Source organism: Somniosus microcephalus, chromosome 15 (assembly GCF_052327205.1).
Source record: "Somniosus microcephalus isolate GS21.2 chromosome 15, FLI_Smic_1.0, whole genome shotgun sequence".
NCBI classification, from domain to species: Eukaryota; Metazoa; Chordata; class Chondrichthyes; order Squaliformes; family Somniosidae; genus Somniosus; species Somniosus microcephalus.
The window spans coordinates 30,851,162-30,869,997 of record NC_141001.1 but is presented as its reverse complement, the minus strand read 5'-3'; the positions used below and the strand labels follow the sequence as shown (position 1 = coordinate 30,869,997).

Genomic DNA, 18,836 nt, shown 5'->3' with positions numbered 1-18,836 from the left:
CCTGAGTGCTCCCAGACCCCCACCACCCCTCCCCCACCCCAGTGCTCCCAGACCCTCACCACCCCCTCCCCCACCCCAGTGCTCCCAGACCCCCACCACCCCCCTCCCCCACCCCAGTGCTCCCAGACCCCCACCACCCCCCTCCCCCACCCCAGTGCTCCCAGACCCCCACCACCCCCTCCCCCACCCCAGTGCTCCCAGACCCCCACCCCCCTCCCCCACCCCAGTGCTCCCAGACCCCCCCCACCCCCTCCCCCCACCCCAGTGCTACCAGACCCCCACCACCCCACTCCCCCACCTGAGAGCTCTGCGTACCCCAAGTACTTCTAAACCATCAATGACTGCCTCCAGACAACCCCACCCCCACCCCAGTGCTCCCAGACTCCCTCCCACACCACAGCCCAGCCATTCCCTCAACTGATGCCAGACATCTCCCCCACAGTTCTCCCAGCTCCCAGCCCATCCTAGAGTTTCCAAGCTTCACTGCTCAGAACTGTCGGCCCCATCCCACAAAAGTAATCCCAGGCCCCAGCCCCTGTCAATTCCCACCCCTCCCAAATTCCCAAATCCTTTCCACCAACCCCACCCACTCTTTCCCTGGCCTTGGGGCCTCACTACTATCTGGCTCCTATATACCAGCCCCACACGCCATTTCCTTACAGCCCCAACTCCTCAGCCACTCCTCCCTGAATCCGCAGCCACAGCCACAGTTTCTCTCTCACCTGTGGGCGTATTCTAGCTGTACCCAGTTAGCTTCTCCCACCTGATCCCTATACCCACCTCAGACCATGCTGAATACCATCTTACCTTGCAGCTGGGTTCTAAAAAAAAGTAAAAGATAGGAAATCGAGTAAATCGGTAAAGGAACATGTGTACGAGAAAGACACAGAGAATAAGAGACATACACGAGACAGGGGAGACAGAGGCTTACACAGAGTGAAAGAAAAAAGAGATATGAGGGATAGACATCAGAATGAAACAAAATGTGAGAACCACACAGAGAGAGAAAAATGAGTGGAAGACAAACAGAGGGGCACTGAAAGGATCAGAGTGGGAAAGAACAATAGACAGTTGCAGGAAGAGAGATACTTATTTTCCTCTGTGAGCAATGCCACAGCAGATCAACTATTTATAATATTTAAAAATCTTAAGCACTTACTGCCTACAAAACTGTACTTGCTGCTGTCACATTTTTGGGTCAATATTTACCATTATAAACTCCTATGTCCAAATTTGTAATAGGAACAGCCTCTGTAACCTTGCCAGTCTGTAATTGCACCCTCCTGCCAGTGGTGATGCTATACACCTCAGTCTTGTGTCTCTCTCTCTCTCTGCTCCTCCACTGTGCTAAGGAGAAACTCTTTTTGCTCAAACCAAATCTTTTTCTTGTTTCCCAAATTGCCACAAGTTTTGCGATTTGCCTATATCACAACGGTGGCTGCACTTCAAAAATACGTCATTGATTGTGAAGCATTTTGGGACATCTTGAGGATGTGAAAGACACTACATTTATGCAACTTCTGTCTTTCTTTCTTTCTTAACTTAAATATAAAATCAAACTATTATACAAAATAAGGACACAATGTATGACCTTAAAAGGGAGACTGAATATGTATTTTATATTATATAACTATCTATATCTTAATAAAATCTTATGTCTGCACCCTGGCCCGATTATGCCCCACTTTCCAACCCCACTTCACCTCAATTCTATACTTGGTCTTGACTCCCCAAGTGCGACACCATGGTAGATCGATTGACTAGTATCCTATAATAAGACCTTGTGCATTACATTGGCTGCCACATTTACCCACATAGCAGCAGTGACTGCACCTCCAAAGGTCGTTCATTAGATGTAAAGCACTTTGGGACTTCTTATGAGGTGTGATAACGTATTTTATAAATAAAAGTTCTTTCTGCCTTCTTTATATGGTTTAAAGTTCCAGTCATTATCGAACGACATATCCTTTGGCACACTGAGAATAATGCCACAGGAAGTACGCTTGTATAAATATTGACTGAAAAACTACCAAAGATGTTTTATGTTGGCTTTATATTTTAAAGGCTCCTCTCTAGAGATCTAAAGATGATGCGTTCTGGTGACATCAACCAAGGGGATCCCCCATAAGGCATCCTGTGATCCACCAGTTGACACATTCACAGGCTGATTGGGGCAGGGTTACTGTTCCATTCAGTCCCCCTTGTTGAATGTGACACAAAACTGACACTAAAATCACCTGCTCTTTTTAAAACGCTATTTTGTTTGGCTGAAATCAGGACAGATCCAGCAATCAGGCGAGATCTTGGAACAACACCCTGGTCGCGAAGTGAAGGAAATATATCTATGCTTTTGCAGCAAAAAGGCTCAAGACTTGACAAGCAAGATAATCCCTGAGGAATCAACCAGAAATAAAACATTTCTTCTCAGAGCAAACATATGGCAAAATGGGGAAGTAGTTTTTAAAATGTGGAACAATAAAATGTGTACTGTACTTGCCTTTTAAAAAACTATATAGCATTGACACTTTAAAAATCCCCTACTAGTGTTTATTTATATAAATATATAGAAAAATGCTTTCCCTTTTAAAATACAAAGATAGCCTGTGCATTTAATAAATACGATGTTGGTTTAAAGATTGGGACGTTCACAAAATGATAGGGTCTATGATAATTGCATAATTTAGGCTTCTTTTGCTTTTTTACACAAAACAATTTGAGTGGATTAGACTTCTTTGCTTGGCATAAAGGACAACAATTGTGACGGCTTTGCCAGTTCCTTTGATCCTTCCCAGAGCGTGACCTCCTTCAGGCAGTGTAACGAGAGCGCAACCATCTACAACAGGCTGCACCTTGCATTTACACTTTTATTTGCCCCATTAATTATCAGATTAAATGTTCCCCCCTGATGTTTTAGTAGGTAAACGCACTGCAAGGTGTGCGACTAAAACATATCGACCAGAAGGTTACAATTTTTGATTGGGCTTAGTTACAATGCCCTCCACAGTCCAATAGCCTACTGGCACTTACACATGAAGACTGCGTATTTGGGCAAGGTAGCAAACATTTACCCGTGCCCTTGAAGTCATCCCCCAAAGAAGTGTCAGGAGGGGAGGGGAGAAATATGGAAGGGAAGGTTAAAAAAAATCGAATAAAATACTCAGGCTGGATGTTAACAATATGCACTATTTTAAGAAAAAGGTGAGCTATTTTACAAAAGGTATATTATGTTGGCTTCGGTAACGAGCCTTGAGAATGAGCGTACAAAAGGGACACTGTTCCTTTAAGAGTGTGGCAGTGCGGTGCAGACAATCTCCCTTTAATCTGCACCCAGGGCTCGGGATAAGAGCCTGACGTCACTCCAGCCACCAGAGGCTCGTTCTGATTGGTTGGCAATGACGCCATCCTTTATTTTTTTTTAAAAAGAATGACTTCATCCCCAGTTCATTCCTAGTTATGTTGCACCTTCTGTTTTGCTATTCCTAATGGCCAACTCGCAGCCAGCCAATCCGAAAAAATAGCAGCTTGCGGCAGCCTGGACATTTTTTTTTGAAATAATTTCATTTTGTATTTTTTTTTCATTGTTAATTTCTTTGCAAAATCTCAAGATCATCTCCCATTGATCGCGCGAGTGAAATTGCAAGAAGGCTTGTCCATGGAAAATAATAAGGGGAGCTCCCGGAAGTAAAGGAGGTGAGGTTTTTTTTTTAAAAAGGGCTTGCTCCAGAAATGTGTCTTTCACCGTCTCGGTCAGTCGATTTGGGCGGCTGGGGTTCTGCAGAGTCGATCGGGGTTGAGACTCCGGGCTTCGCATCCCAGTGCCCTGCTCCCGTTTGGAGTGGGCAATGCAATGCCAAGCATGCAATGCAATCTTGCATGATGGTGCATCCTCGCTCATCCTCGGAGGTGGAAAGGCTGACCACCTCTCTGACTGCAGAACGAGAGGCGGCAGAGATCGTGCAAGGGCTCTACGATCACCATCCGTGTCTGGCAATGCTGCCAAAATGAATGTCAGCGTAATGCAATAACGTTATCACTGTGCAATCGAAGACGATGTTGAATATATTTTTTAAAGCTCTGTTTAATCGGGTTGCTGCACACACTGCTGTCAAGTGACGCCCAGAATTGACCTGATTGTGGGACACTGATGTTAAATTGGTGCAGAGGCGATGAGATTTCATTTAGAAAGGACCCTCCCCCTCTTGGGTACACAGACGCATTAAACTCCATCGCCTCTCTGTATACATGCATGTGATAATACCTGGTTTGCAAACGGATACTTTGAATTTAACGATTGCGCATTTTATTTAAAGGATGAAAAAAGAGCTATTTTGCAAACTCGACGTCTGCATTTTGCGAAATGCATCGTTTAAAGCTTTGTCTTATTTTAAAGGCTTTGATTTATCTAATCCTTTAATCGCCTTTAATATGTCGCTTGTTATTTCAATGGGGATTAGGTTGGATAGGTAACCGCCTCCCAATGCTCGCAAATAAAAAACTTCCTATGTTTATTTATTAAAGGGGCAGTGTCTTCAGGGGAAAAGAAGTGTTCGGCAAACCATTGGGATGCCAAAGGCATGTGCAATTAAATTGCACAGAGATTAGTAATTGTGTTGCTTATCAAACACGTCTCCCGTGATGTCGGGACATCCAAGGCCATTGGTTTGTAGTGGCTGAATAAGTCAAAATAATTTTCATTGCATGGGACTGTATTCTATTTTTCTGTTGTCTGGCCTACAATAAATGAAGAGGTTGCTTGTTTCCTAGGGTGGAAGAGGGCTCCGATGTTCAGTGACTGAATAAATGCAATTTTTATTACACTGGCATCCTGTGATTCCGTCAGTTTTTCTGTTGAAAACCAGTGGCCTTGGTCATTTTGTTTTTACTGCGCCGCCCCCGCCCCAATACACAAACTGAACAGCACAACAGATAACAACAAGCGGAGCAATCCAGCTGTTCCTCTCATTGCTGTCATCACACAGTTTGTTATTTCTGGTTTGCACCCCTCGCAGTCCTACTGAGAACTTCGAAAGCCTAATGAGCACAAACCAAGCTGACATAACACCCCAAATATACCTGGCCTGGCAGCCGGCAATGAATTTTTCATATCCCCACACTGATTCATGAAGAGTAATTTTAAAATTAAAATTTATGTTACATAGAGGACAGTTGCAATATAGAGCTGCTTGAATTCGGCTGTGAGTTCAGTTAATGTCACCTCTGCAGATTATGCTCGTCAGCTGAACCCTGAGATTGGATTAAATTGACTGACAGCCATCCTGTCTCCTCCTGGATGTAAGTAAACGTTTGAGCAGAGCTGCATTAAGAATTCTTGGGGCACTGAGCGGCAAGAGCATTTCCACCGCCACCGCCCCCCCACCCCCCGGCTCCTCCGCATAACCCCTCGATCCATTCAGCGGTATCAGTATCAACACTCGCCAGACTGGCACCTCAGAGTGTAATGTTATTTGTTGCCATGCTCACCCCATGCTATCTTCATTAACCGTCAAGTTCACGGCTGAAGCACGAGTTGCGAGCTATGAAGGAGGCATCACGGTCGCCTGCCCTGCCCGGAGGCTCCGACCGCAACATTCCCATCGCTAGGAGAAAGTGCCGGCTCCATGCCTGTAGGCCCAACTCCTTACTGCTGGAGTCTGGGAGGCCTCGATTTTTAAAATTCTCATCTTTGTGTTCAAATCGCTCCATGGCCTCACCCCTTCCTATCTCTGTAACCTCCAGCACGACATTTCTCTGAGATCTCTGTGCTCCTCCAACTCTGGCCTCGTGCATCCCCCATTCCCTTTGCCCCACTATTGATGGCCATGCCTACAGCCGTCTAGGCCCTAAGCTCTGGAATTCCCTCCCTAAACCTTTCCGTCTCTCCACCTCTCTTCCATTAAGACGCTCCTTAAAACCAACCTCTTTGACCGAACTTGTGGTCACCTGTCCTAATATCTCCTTATGTGGCCCAGTGTTAATTATTTTTGGATTACGCTCCTGTGAAGCACATTTGGGTGTTTTATTATGTTAAATGCGCTAAATAAATGCAAGTTGTTGATGTTAATAAAGAGCTTTGTAGGCAGCAAGTTGGCTTCAGGACTGTGAGGGTACTTGTTAAAGGTGCACCATGAAAAAGCATTCAGCAAATATTTCTCGACCATAAGGCACTTTTTTTTTAAATAGGAAGACTTGCATTTATATAGCTCTTTTCATGACCTCGGGATGCCCCAACGCACTTTACAGCCAATGAAGTACTTTTGAAGTGTAGTCAAATGTAAACAGCAATGTGATAATGACCAGATAATCTGTTTTTAGGTGTTGGTTGAGAGATAAATGTTGGCCAGGACACCGGGAAGAACTCCCCTCCTCTTCCTCAAATAGTGTCATGGGATCTTTTACATCCACCTGAAAGAGTAGATGGGGCCTCGCGTTAACAGCTCATCCTAAAGGTGGATTAAGGCCTTGGAGGGGGTGCAGTGCAGATTCACCAGAATTTTACCTGGGCTAATGGGTTAAGTGATGAGGACAGGTTGCATAGACTAGGCTTGTATTCCCTTGGGTATAGAAGATTAAGGTGTGATCTAATTGAGGCGTTTAAGATGATTAAAGTTGATTGGGTAGATAGAGAGAAACGATTTCTTCTGGTTGGAGAATCCAGAACAAGGGGGCATAACCTTAAAATTAGAGCTAGACTGTTCAGGGGTGAAGTCAGAAAGCATTTCTTCACACAAAGGGTAGAGGAAATCTGGCACGCTCTTCCCCCAAAAAGCCATTGAGGCTAGGGGTCAATTGAAAATGTCAACACTGAGACTGATAGATTTTTGTTAGGTGAGGGTATTCGAAGTTACGGAGCCAAGGTGGGTAACTGAAGTTGAGGTACAGATCAGCCATGATCTAATTGAATGGCGGAACGGGCTCGAGGGTTTGAATGGCCGACTCCTGTTCCTATGACTCATTTCTATATAGTGCCTTAAGTAAGGTCGAAGGTCCTGAGCTTGACCCCAGCAGTCTGTGCTGAGGTAGTTGACTTTAGCTGGGCAGTCGGAGAGGTTCTGCAGTTGGCCTCAGTACTCCTGGATAGGTTAGCCAGGGTTCTTTCTCCTAATTCCTATCTAGTGACTCCTACTAGAAGGTACATGTGTGTGGAAATAAGATAAGAACAGAAATTAGTTTTTTTTTTAATTCGTTCATGGGATGTGGGTGTCGCTGGCAAGGCTAGCATTTATTGCCTATCCCTAGTTGCCCTTGAGAAGGTGGTGGTGAGCCGCCTTCTTGAACCGCTGCAGTCCGTGTGGTGAAGGTGCTCCCACAGTGCTGTTAGGGAGGGAGTTCCAGGATTTTGACCCAGCGACGATGAAGGATCGGCGATATACTTCTAAGTCAGGATGGTGTGAGACTTGGAGGGGAACTTGGAGGTGGTGGTGTTCCCATGCGCCTGCTGCCCTTGTCCTTCTAGGTGGAAGAGGTCGCGGGTTTGGGAGGTGCTGCTGAAGAAGCCTTGGCGAGTTGCTGGTGTGCATCTTGTAGATGGTACACACTGCAGCCACGGTACGCCGGTGGTGGAGGGAGTGAATGTTTAAGGTGGTGGATGGGGTGCCAATCAAGCGGACTGCTTTGTCCTGGATGTTGTGATGTCCCCCATGGTAAGATAGCCTGGACATAGAATAGTCACTTGGGGGAAGATACAGAAGGGCTGCTGGTGCCTGTGACCAGGACCCCAGTAACAGCACCTTCAGGGGGAGAAGGGAGAAAATTGTGGTAGGAGGGAGAAAGATGTGCAAGACGGTGGGGGGGGGGTGGCGGGGGGAGGGGGGCAAGATGACTGGGGGGGGGTGGAGGGGGTTGACACTGAGTTAGCTGGTCTCACCTGGGGCAGCAGAAGACATGGTACAGTTCACCTCAGCATCCCTAGGTTTACAAGAGGAAAATTGGGCAGGGTTGCTGCTTCTGAACATTATCCAGTGACGCCTGCTAGAAGTGCATGTGCCTGGATGTCGGTGAGGACCGTTTTGTGCTCATCAACGATGCTTTCTATAATTTAATAGCCTGATGAGACTCGTCCAGGTCCTTGTACAATAATGGCTACTTGGGTGAGGTAGCAGCGAACGAGTGGCACCCACGGAATCAATCTCTGCACGGAGTCAACGCCTTCGAGACAGGAGGGAAGGGGAAGAGAGAGGGGAACATTGGGGGGGAAAAAGGAAAGCATAGCCTCTGATTTTATAGCATTGGAGCAAAGCCTCAGTAAATCCCAAACTTACTTCCAGTGCAGGGAACAGTGGGGCCATGTTTAGGGAAGGACTGGCCAATATTCCTTGAGTGTAACAGCGTACCCATAGCTGATGTTATGAGGGTGGCTCTGTCGAGCATTGGAAACTGACTAAACACCTACGTTGTGTGCTCGGCATTCATCTCTGAGCATGACCACCGTGCAGCACCTCTCTCAATATGTTATCCCTTCTCGGTTTTTTCTCTCTCTGTCAGTTTTCTCCTTCCTCTTCTTTCCTGGAGGTGTTGACTCCTTCCAAGTTGTGGTTGCCTGCTCGTATCTTGTCCAAGTGTTCCTTATATATGTGTGGACCTTGACGGTGAGTGCTCGCAGGATATTTAGCCATGGAGGGGTGTGTGGGGTGGGGAGAGGGAGTGCAGCATCACAGCTAAGCCAATCCTATTCTTACCCAGCATCCACACATGCAAATGTCCAAAAAGGATTGCTAGAACAGGAGTGAGTACCCTTTTCATTTTCTTCCCTACATTACAACAGTGACTACACTTGAAAAGTACTTAATTGTATGCAAAGAATTTTGGGAGATCCTGGTCTATGTAAATGCAAGCCCTTTTCTTTCTTTTGCCTTCCTAACTTAATCAGCACTGATTAGAAATTGCATCTGGGACCTGCGGGTCTATGTGGCTTAGCTTGTTCATAAAAATGTCCAACAATGAGGGGACATAATCTTAAAATTATTTGGCTAGGACCTTCAGGAGCGAAATCAGGAAGCAGTTTTTCCACAGAGGGCAGTAGATATCTGGAACTCGATACCTCAAAAGGCTGTGGTTGCTAGGACAATTGGAGCATTCAAGGCTGAGATAGATAGATTTTTGTTGGGTAAGGGTATCAAGGAATATGCAGCAAAGGTGGAAAAATGGAGTTGCGGTGCAGGTCAGCCATGATCTAATTCAATGCTGGAATAGGCCCGAGGGGCTGAATGGCCTACTCCTGTTCCTAATGTTCCTGTGTTCACTGTATAAAAACTCAGATATACTGTTCGACTGGTGTAGATAAATAAATGCTTCCCATTCACACCTACAAGTTGCAGCATGTGTCCCCTTCCCAAATCCATTTTAAAGATGGGTTTGCCTTCTCAGAAACCCTTTTGAAGAGGGGAGCTTCTCCACTACGACTCTTTGCAATTTAACAGCAGTGACTGAGAGATCTTAAGGGTTGTGCACATCTTTTTTTTATTTAAAGAGACCCATCTCTTCCATCCTGTATATCTTTGAGATTTGTATACAGGAAACTCTTTATTATCCGGCACCGACGGGACCGACGTGGTGCCGGCTTATCAAAACGTCCGGATTACAGAGAGGTATAGTTTAAAAGGTACGAGAGCTCCGTACACAGCAACAAATCCAGGCTTCCCTGTTGCTTAGCAACATGTGCAGGAACTCCGGCCACAGACCAAGCGTCCCTGTTGCTTAGCAACAAGTGCACGAACCCCAGTTACACAGCCACAGATCCAGGAACTGCCACTAATATGAAGTAAAACTTACCTGAACCTACTCCTGAATTTTGCCGGTTAAAAGAGAGTTTCCTGTATATATATATATATTTTTTTTTTCTTTTAATATACTGCATATGAAACTGCCATGCATACATATTAAAGTGGTGATGTAATGTACCAGACAGAAAGTACAGTACATCAGCTCCTGTCTGCAGACATTATTTATACTTGCATAAATAATAATTATGCACCATCATATTATTTATAAGATATGAAAGAAGTACCAGAGCATTTTTACCAGAATTATAAAAAATCCTCTTGCAGTCGCAGAACCCCTTTCTAAAAGATTAATAGAATATTAATGCTAGTTTTATTTCGACCAATTCAGTATTTGAAAGTAGCTGAGAATAAAGACAACAGTGTTCCTAAAGGAATATACACTGCCGCCCTTCTTTCCTGATGAATTCATGTGGCCTTTAATAGATATCATTATACTTCTCCACCTTTGTCACCCGGTGCTACATACTTGCAGGTCTGGTATAGCACAGTTAGATGTGGCATAAAGTCCAACAATGTATCTGAACCCCAATCTCAAGAAAGCACACCCTTGTACAAATGTTTCCATTTTACACACCAGCCATTCTTGTGGCCTATCTGAGTGAGATTGCTAATTTAGTGCCAAATTCTGGGTAGTTATATAGGACTGGATTTTGCCAGCGCTCAGAGGGCAGGTTTGGAGGTGGGTCCGCTGTCAAAATAGCAAAGATTGACAGTGGGTAGGAAACCTGCTGTCAACCCACCTCCACACGAGTCTCCCAGGTATCGGGTCTGTCAACGGAGAACTGACCCTACACCAAACAGCGGGGGAGACAATTGAGATCATTAAATGGCTTGTTAACAGCCAATTTAATGATCTTTTGAGGCTTCCTTCCAATTTAACGTGCTCCCCCACGGGTTACCTGCTGCTCTGGGAACACGCCAGCTCACCCTAGCGTGAGTTGAGTCTGCTCTGATGTTTCTGATAAGCTGACAGCTGCAGAAGTGGTGTAAAGGATGCCATGTTGTAGATGGTCAGTTTCAGAGCGCAGAAACTGTTGGTTACTACATTTGTAAGACATCTAGAGATTTCTTTAGCTTGCAAGTGTTTAAAGCCTACTGTATGTCCAGTGCCACCTCATTAGAACAACCTCTCACCATTGACAGATCGCTTCTGTCACCTCACCTACAGCTGACATCTATTGCAGCAACATCAGTGCACTTGAAATTATCTCACCTTGCTCCTCTGATTCCTTCCACAATCAGCCCCAACACCAACATCACCAGGCACACCAGCAGCACCAACATCAACACCAACCTTCTCCGCCATCACAGGACATAGGGCATCAGCCCCTGACAACATTGTTGCCCGGGAGGCCAGCAATGGCATCACCATGGCCAGATTTACTTCACTTGATGCTGTAAACCCTGGCTGTCACACACCGTGAAGCATCCCTTTAATGTCCAAGCCATTCCATGCACACTCATCACTATAGCGGGGTGGGGGGGGGAGTTATGTCTCAACATTCACTGGAACTCAGTAAGACACTTCTCAAGGTGCGCACAGATCTGTCCAATAAGGTGAAGTGTTGAAAATATAGATTTCACAGTATGACAAAACATTACCAGAAACTTCACGGGGACATTGGCTAAACCTCTCAAGTGCCTACCCTTGTGTGTTGTTAGTTGGTATGCTTGCAGTAGGATGAGGGTGAGTGTGAGGGGTGGCAAGTGAGATGGGGAAGTGATAATATAGATAGAGAGGGATGGGTGGAGGTGCAAGGTAAGTTGGTGTGAGTAATGATGTGCAGGAGAAGGGTATGGAAGGCAGAGTGATGGAGATGTGTTGAGTGGCACAGCAGAGTGAGTCCTGATGAAGGGTTTCGACCTGAAACGTTGACTCTATTTCTCTCTCCACGGATGTTGCCTGGCCTGCTGAGTTTTTCCAGCATTTTCTGTTGTTATTTCAGATTTCCAGCATCCGCAGTATTTTGCTATCGTACGAGTTTGATTGTGGCATTGCAGTAATATTTCGTGATCCACTGAGATCATTGAAAGGTTTGCGCCACTGCAGCCAGGCACTCCTGACGACATCCCTGCTTTTGCCCTCCTGTGCAATGTGCAACCAGGCTGCGTTAGTGTCCTGGGGAGGTCTCTTCTGCCCTTGGAAGGGAAGAGAACCCCTCTGCGTGCTGTGACTCCCTCCATAAGCATATGGAGGGAGTCTTTGGAGAGCCTGGGTGCAACCGTCCACTTTTGTGCACTGATTGTCAGTGTTTGCAGAACCTCAATGCTGTAGCACACTGACCGCACAACTATCAAACTCAATGTGGCCATGGTCCCTTTAAGGAAACCAGCTGATGATGTATCATTAAATGACGTCATCAGACCCGCTTCCTGTTAATTGGCTGGGAAGCCCGCAGGGCGGGCTTAACAAGGCCAAGCAAGAGAAAATCCCTTTGATAGAGTGGCTGCAGCCGAGAGCAGGGCTGGAACCCGGCAACCAGCTCTCCTGGCACCATCCCACCTCTGCAGAGAAAATCCAGCCCTATATAGTGTGGGCCAGCAGTCACTAGGACTTGTTGATGCTCCAATACTGAGCCACAAATGCTGTTCTACGCCCCCTCCCCTCCCCAATAGTGAGCTCGCAATCACGGCTGTTCCTGGGTGGAAGGTGTTAAGCAACTTGTATTTATATAGCGCCTTTAACGTAGAATAATGGCACTGAGCAAAAGAAGGAGATGGGCTTTAAAGGAGGAGAGGGTTTAGGACCTAAGTGCCTGAAGGCATGGCTGCCAATGGTAGGATAGAAAGAAAGACTTGCATTTATATAGCCCCTTTCACGACCACTGGAGGTCTCAAAGCGCTTTACATCCAATGAAGAACTTTGGAGTGTAGTCACTGTTGTAACGTGGGAAACTCGGCAGCCAAATTGCTCACAGCAAGGTCCAATAAACAGCAATGTGATAATGACCAGATAATAGTTTTTGTTATGTTGGTTGACGGGTAAATATTGGCCAGGAATCCGGGGATAACTTGCCTGCTCTTCTAAATAGTCCCATGGGATCTTTCACGTCCACCTGAGAGAGCAGATGGGGCCTCGGTTTAACATCTCATCTGAAAGACGGCACCTCCGACTGTGCAGTACTCCCTCAGCTCTGCACTGGAGTGTCAGCCTAGCTTTATGTGCTCCAAGTTCCTGGAGTGGGAATTGAACCCACAACCTTTTGACTCAGAGGGAACTGAGCCACAGCTGACACTGTAAAGGGATAAAGGGAAGGGAAGGGTGGATGCACAATCAAAACAATAGTCAATGTAGAATAGTGAGGATAAGGGTGATGAGTGTGCGGGACTTGGTAGGATATGGGCAGAAGGGTTTGGATGAGCTGAAGTTTACTGAGGTTGGAGGGTGAAAGGGCAGCCTGGAGGTGGCAAAGGCACAGAGGAGGGCTTGTACATCAGATGGGCTGAGGTAGGGGGTGAAGTGGCCACGGAGGGAGATAGAATCAGTGGGAAGGGTATGAAGTTTGTGGTGGGGTACAAAGACAATGGCCTTTGTCCTTGTAATGTTTAATTGGAGGAAATTGTGGCTCATTGAAGACTGAGTGTCAGACAAGAGAGAGGTGTAGAGGTAGAGCTGGGTGTTATCAGAGTAAAAATGGTAGCTGACCCCATGTCTGCCAATGGTGTCATCAAGGAGCAGCATGAGGAAGAGAAGATGGCCGAGGATAGATCTTTGTCGGGGGGGGTGGGGGTGGTCTTGAGGTAATGGTGCAGAGAAGGAATAAGAAACCGTTGCTGGAGATGCTCTGGTTACGATTGGATAGTAAGAGAAGGCTAAGCCAGAGCACAGTCCAACTGAGCTAGACATTGGAGGAGGATAATGTGAACAACTGTATCAAAGATTGCAGAGGGTCAGTGCTTGCTGTGTAGAGATAGTGTCACAAAGTGGGTCACCCTGGACTTCGCGAAGACATTCAGCAGCCAATGAGAGAGATCTTGACTGGATAAACAAAACATGGCATGTGGAAACCTAAAGAAAGGGAAGAAATAAAAGCCCCAATTTTGCGTGACTGGCAAAATCTGTGCCATGATTGGTTAGTTGCCTGGCCCAAGCTCGCCCACAGTGCACTGGGCTATCTGCTGAATTTTGCAGCTCATTTACATAATTAGCATGAACTCCCAGCACAACCATGGCCATTCATCAGCATCCAGCTTAATGGGGAATGTGCAAAATCTGCCCAGCAACTCAAATTTAAAGAGGTGTTTGCACTTAAAGGTAAGTGGTCATACGACCCCTCGAGCCTGCTCCGCCCTTCAATAAGATCATGCCTGATCATCGACCTCAACTCCACTTTCCCGCTTGATCCCCATATCCCTTGATTCCCCTAGAGTCCAAAAATCTATCTGTCTCAGCCTTGAATATACTCAAAGACTCAGCATCTGCAGCCCTCTGGGGCAGAGAATTCCAAAGATTCACAACCCTCTGAGTGAAGAAATTCCTCCTCATCTCGGTCTTAAATGGCCGACCCCTTATCCTGAGACTATGCCCCCTAGTTCTAGATACTCCAGCCAGGGGAAACCACCTCTCAGCATCTACCCTGTCAATCCCCTTCAGAATCGTGTATGTTTCAATGAGATCACCTCTCATTCTTCGAAACTCCAGAGAGTACAGGCCCACTCCAGTGAACCTTGCCTTTCAGGAGGTGGCAGCCAAGTTCGGCAGTCTGTACAGTATATGGATGCCACCCATTACACCTCATACCCTTGAGAACCCAGATACATACATGGTGGAGAGCCCACCACTGTTTTAGCTCTCTGTGACCTGGATTTAATTTCCAGCATAGTTTGAAGGAATGAAAGTATTCTCTGTGCGCTGGCTGTATGGGTTCTGGCTTCATTAAGTTTGTGCCTGCTTCACCCTGGTTCCATGCCCCCATGTTTCCACAGCACGAAACTACCTGTAATTCCAAATAGATTCTGAGAGTCTCACTCAGAGAGGCCTCGGGTGTGTGAAATGGAACTGCTACAAGAGGTGCAGTAGCAGGCACTATTATGAGGTTGCTGTTTAAGGGGGCACAATATATGGAGCTTTATCCTAATTTTGTTTATTATTCCTGGCTTGCTTGGTGCCGACACTGCCAAAAGTGAAACAAGGGTTTCATTCCCCAACATTGACGTCCCTCGCCTAGATGAGTGCAAATATTGACTTATGCGACCAACAGCTGACAAGGTTACCCGTATTGACAATAGGAACACATTTTTAATGTTGGGACAGTGGGAGCTGACTCTATTGGCTGTGGGAGATGGTTTATACTGTTAGGCCATTTTCAGTGAGTAGTAATCTTTGTCTGCAACATTCTTGTATTTACCTTAAAAAAGAAATGACTGAATTGCTTGGAGCTCTGTCAGCTCTAGACGTTTGGTTGCTAGGTTGTGTCTCCTAAAAGTATTACATTATTGTGTCATCCTCAATCTAGGTTGCAGCTTTTTTTTGGGAAGTGAATTGAGGGCTGAGGTCAAAGACTTCAATGTCAAAGCTTCTTTTGGATCTTGCATTGGAGCGAGGGGGGGAGAAATACAACTAATCCACTTCCATGCTGGACAGTAGCTCCAATTGCCAGTTAACCATGGGGTTTAACGCTATTCTTTGAATTCATACACTTGCCATGTCTTTGCAGGTTTCGTTTAGTGTTATATAACAGGGTTTGGTGCCAAGTCTAATTCCTCATTCTCAAAGTATTTCCTGGCTTCCTCTAGGGTATTTACACCAGTACATTACCCCTATCATTATGAAACTGTGTTGTAATAGATAATATAGTGGTGAGGAGGGCGAGTGATTGGAGTGAGAGAGATATCATACTGCGAGCTTCATTGTGGAGTAAGGTAATTAAGCCACTGAAAGCTTGATATGCCGCTGTATCTCAACTATGGTACATAAGCTTTTGCCTGCATGAGTGCCAGGTTGAACAGTTAATAAACCTGTCTCTGTGTGGTCCAGAATAAGGTTGGCTCTGCATGTGCCAGATTGAATCCAGCTCTATTGACTCAATTTTAACCCCTGCCACCTCTCCACCGCCCCCCCTCCACCAGACTGACGGGCTAACATATCAGGATCGGGCAAACCGACCCCATTCCCACCCTTTAAATTTTAAAGTGCAGAAATCAGGCCATGGACAAGGCTCCTGCAAAGGGGGCCTAATTAACATACCAAAGTCACGGCCTGATGATATCATCGGCGCCGCGACTTAAATTTAACAGTAAGTGAGGGGGAGGTCCGAGCTGTGGGATTCTTGGCTGCTGATCCAAGGTGGGAGCTGCCGGTCTCCCCTGAAGCCTCCCCAGCTCCCCGTTAATATCGGGGCCTGTGTTGGTGTGTGTGCCAGATTTACACGCTAGACCTACAGTTCTCATCAATCTGCTGCATCAGCTGCTACTTATGATTGCATCTCAAGGGGCTTAAACCACTGTCACACGATAATAACTTTGAAAAAGCTTCTACTTTGTGCTGTCAGTCTCGGGTATACTTCAGTCGCAGGGTTTTAAAATATCTAAACAGCTTTGCATACCATTAAAAAAAAAATGTCTTTTATATTTTATTTAGTGACTTCCCTGTGCAGTATAAATGTGGGTGATGACTGTACTAATCTCACTTCCCACAAGTAATTACATTTCAGTATTTTATAATGGGGCTTTTGAGCAAGTTGTCATTTCTCCTTCAAAACATTTAGCCAATATGTCAAGGAAGAGGATATCCTGTGTGGTCTGGGTTCCCTAAGTACCGCAGCCCTTTAACGCTGCCTTTCACGAATGCTGAATGACATTCATTCAAAGGGCTCCTGTGCTGGCTCATATCCCCTGGTAATAACACTGGGCTGCAGCTGTCGACCCTTTTTTAGCTCCTTCTCCCCTGCTCTTCCCCCTCACCACATAAACAGCCTGCTATTATACAGTGATAGGTGTACACTATCATGGGGCCAGTCGGTCACACAGTGATGGGTGTACACCCATCATGGGGCCAGTCAGTGATGGGTCTACACCATGATGAGCATATTTATCCCTCAACTAACATCATTACAACAGGCTGGTCATTTATCTCACTCCTGTTTGTGGGACCTTGCTGTACGCAAATTGGCTGCCGGGTTTCCCAACATTACAACAGTGACTACGGTTCAAAAAAAGTACTTAAGTGGCTGTAAATCGTTGAGACGTCCTGAGATTATGAAAGGCCCTTTCTAAATGCAAGTTCTTTTATTTTAGGAAAACACTGGATAGAATAGACTGGTTATGTTGTGTCTTTTTTTAATAATCCGGTTAATTGGGGAGAGAATACAGGAAAATATAATCTATCTTATCTCAGTCACTACTGTTGACATTCATGGGAATCTATAGGCTTGCGGATTTTAAAGTTCTTGCAGTGATGGATGGCGCACGGACTCCCGTTTGTACAGAACAGTCTTACTGATTCGTAGCACTCTATATTTTTCTAAAGGCTCTCTCCTTTTTCCACTGATTCACAGCATCGGGTTCACATCAAGTCGCACATGTTCAGAAATCACAGCCGACTTGGATATTGAATCTGATTTGGAAATAAGTTGAAGGGTTTGCCCGCTGGTTTAACTGGTGTTTAACATTGCCTGGTATGAAATTGAACCACAGGTGCCAGCAAGTCCTATGTTTGTTGCCCCTTTCCCTCCCGCCGCGCCCCCACCCCAGTTTGTGCTGAATTAGCTGCTCTCAGCCAGAGCAGAGATTGGTTGATGCTACTGACCTCAGGCCCCTGAGATTGGCAGGGGGAAAACTCGGCCCCTGGTCACTTTGACTGACTGCGGGGATGGGATTGGGCTTGGCTGTGATGCCTTCGCAGTTGAACAGCCTACCGACACTCACTGCATGAAGCGCAGTTGCTTGAATGAGGTATCAGAGGGCACCCTTGGAACTGTAACCCAGCAAGAGTCGGCACCTTCAGGAGAGGAGGGACAGAAAAAAACCCAGAAGAAGCTGATCAGTAAAATAGGTTACTGGAATGAAATACAAACCTTTGAGAATGGCCGTAGCAAACATCACAATGACACTGTTGTTTATTCCAACAAGTACTTGGAATTTGAAACTTTTTTTAGTTCTGTGCTGCACTGATAGCAGCCAGATTTCCACTGCATGACTCGAGAATTTTTCCATTGTTGTATGTTCTCTGGGAACTGTTGTCTGCACTGTGTAGGTGTAATTGCAGAATGCGACCTGGATCTTTGCTGCGTATTGTACAACAGTACATAATGAGTCGTGCTGTCTCAATCTGGCTGTCTTAGCAAGTGTGCGCTGTTACATGATTCGACTTTACAACTTCACGGATCCAAATGCTACTTTAAATGTTAATTTAATTTATTTGTGCAACCACTAATTCCCCATCAACCTCTGCTTAGGATTAAAAAGAAAGAAATGCTGGAAATTTGAATTACAGAAAATGCTGGAAATATGTAGCAGGTCATAGAACCATCACAAAGACCACCTACTTCCACCTCCATAACATTGCCCGCTTCCACTGCTACCTTGGCCCATCTGCCACTGAAACTCTCAACCATGCCTCTGCCACCTCCAGACTTGACTATTCCAAACAACAACAGAAAATGCTGGAAAAACTCGGCAGGCCAGGCAACATCCGTGGAGAGAAATTAGAGTCGACGTTTCGGGTCGAAACCCTTTTTCAAAACTGGAAAGGAAATGAAATAGATCGAAGGCAGGGCTGCGATAGAACAAAAGAAGTAAAGAAACATTAAGAGGTATTCAAAACCAGACGAGATGGTAATAGGACAGTGGAGACAAAAGACGGCTCAGATTAGGTGTGAAGTGTACTGGCAGAAAGAGAGACAGTTGCCATGTGGGAGAGAGAAAAAAAAGGAAAGGGGGGGGGAGGGAAAACCCAAAACAAAGGGTGGAAAAAAAATATAAGTAAAAATGTAATAGGGGCCGAGGTTATGATCTGAAATTGTTGAACTCGATATTGAGTCCGGAAGGCTGCAAAGTGCCTAATCGGAAGATGAGGTGCTGTTCCTCGAGTTTACATTGAGCTTCCGTGGAACAATG

At 45.8% G+C, this 18,836-nt stretch overlaps 1 protein-coding gene across 1 annotated transcript in view; it reads left to right on the top strand.

The window, feature by feature from the left end:
• Nucleotides 1-3,475: 3,475 nt before the first annotated feature.
• Nucleotides 3,476-18,836, top strand: part of LOC147106609 (dual specificity protein phosphatase 8-like) — a 254,403-nt gene continuing 239,042 nt past the window's right edge. The window contains exon 1 of the mRNA XM_086007616.1: nucleotides 3,476-3,690. The gene's annotated coding sequence lies outside the window, so the exon portion shown is untranslated. The remainder of the gene's footprint in view (nucleotides 3,691-18,836) is intronic.